Raw genomic sequence first — 1,810 nt, 5'->3', positions numbered from 1 at the left:
TGTCTCTAGGTATTTTTTTATTTCCTATTTGATTTCTTCAGTTGTCTCTTGGTTATTTTGTAAAATATTGTTTAGCCTCCAGGTGTTTGTGCTTTTTACGTTTTTTTGTCTGTAATTGATTTCTAATCTCATAGCGTTGTGGTCAGAAAAGATGCTTGATATGGTTTCAATTTTCTTAAATTTACTGAGGCTTGATCTGTGACCCAAGATGTGATCTATACTGGAGAATGTTCTGTGCACACTTGAGAAGAAAGTGTAATCTACTGTTTTTGGACGGAATGCCCTATAAATATCAATTAAATCTATCTGTTCTATTGTGTCACTTAAAGCTTGTGTTTCCTTATTAATTTTCTGTTTGGATGATCTGTCAATTGGTGTAAGTGAGGGGTTAAAGTCCCTCACTATTACTGTGTTACTGTTGATTTCCTCTTTTATAGCTGTTAGCAGTTGCCTTATGTATTCAGGTGTTCCTATGGTGGGTGCATATACATTTATAATTGTTATATCTTCTTCCTGGGTTGATCCCTTGATCATTATGTAGTGTCCTTCCTTGTTTCTTGTAATATTCTTTATATGAGTATTGCTACTGCAGCTTATTTTTCATTTCCATTTGCATGGAATATCTTTCTCCATCCCCTCACTTTCAGTCTGTATGTGTCCCTAGGTCTGAAGCAGGTCTCTTGTAGACAGCATATATATGAGTTTTGTTTTTGTATCCATTCAGCAAGCCTGTGTTTTTTCTTTAGAGCATTTAATCCATTCACATTTAAGGTAATTATCAATATGGGTGTTCCTATTACCATTTTCTTAATTGTTTTGAGATTGTTTTTGTAGGTTCTTTACTTCGCTTGTGTTTCCCACTTAGAGATGTTCCTTTAGCATTTGTTGTAGAGCTGGTTTGGTGGTGCTGTATTCTCTTAGCTTTTGCTTGTCTGTAAAACTTTTGATTTCTCCATTGAATCTGAATGAGATCCTTGCCAGGTAGAGTAATCTTGGTTGTAGGTTCTTCCCTTTCATTACTTTAAGTATATGAGGCCACTCCCTTCTGGCTAGTAGAGTTTCTGCTGAGGAATCAGCTGTTAACCTTATGGGAGTTCCTTCGTATGTTATTTGTCATTTTTCCATTGCTGCTCTCAATAATTTTTCTTTGTCTTTAATTTTTGCCAAATTGATTACTATGTGTCTCAGTGTGTTTCTCCTTGGATTTATCCTGTATGGGACTCTCTGCATTTCCTGGACTGGACTTGGGTGGCTATGTCTTTTCCCATGTCAGGGAAGTTTTCAACTATAATCTCTTCAAATATTTTCTCGGGTCCTTTCTCTCTCTCTTCTTCTTCTGGGACCCCTATAAGGTGAATGTTCTTGTGTTTAATGTTGCCCCAGAGGTCTCTTAGGCTGTCTTCATTTCTTTTCATTCTTTTCTCTTTATTTTGTTCTGCAGCAGTAAATTCCACCATTCTTCCAGGTCACTTATCCATTCTTCTGCCTCAGCTATTCTGATATTGATTCCTTTTAGTGTATTTGTCATTTCAGTTGTTGTATTGTTCATCTCTTTTTGTTTGTTCTTAATTCTTCTAGGTCTTTCTTAAACATTTCTTGCATCTTCTCGATCTTTGCCTCCATTCTTTTTCTGAGATCCTGGATCATCTTCACTACAATTATTCTGAATTCTTTTTCTGGAAGGTTGCCTATCTTCACTTCATTTAGCTGTTTTTCTGGGGTTTTATCTCGTTCCTTCATCTGGTACATAGCCCTGGGCCTTTTCATCTTGTCTATCTTTCTGTGAATGTGGCTTTTGTTCCACAGGCTA

Source organism: Lipotes vexillifer, unplaced genomic scaffold (assembly GCF_000442215.2).
Source record: "Lipotes vexillifer unplaced genomic scaffold, Lipotes_vexillifer_v1.1 scaffold734, whole genome shotgun sequence".
Lineage (NCBI taxonomy): Eukaryota > Metazoa > Chordata > Mammalia > Artiodactyla > Lipotidae > Lipotes > Lipotes vexillifer.
The sequence above is the reverse complement of the archived record's forward strand: the minus strand, read 5'-3'. Positions refer to the sequence as shown.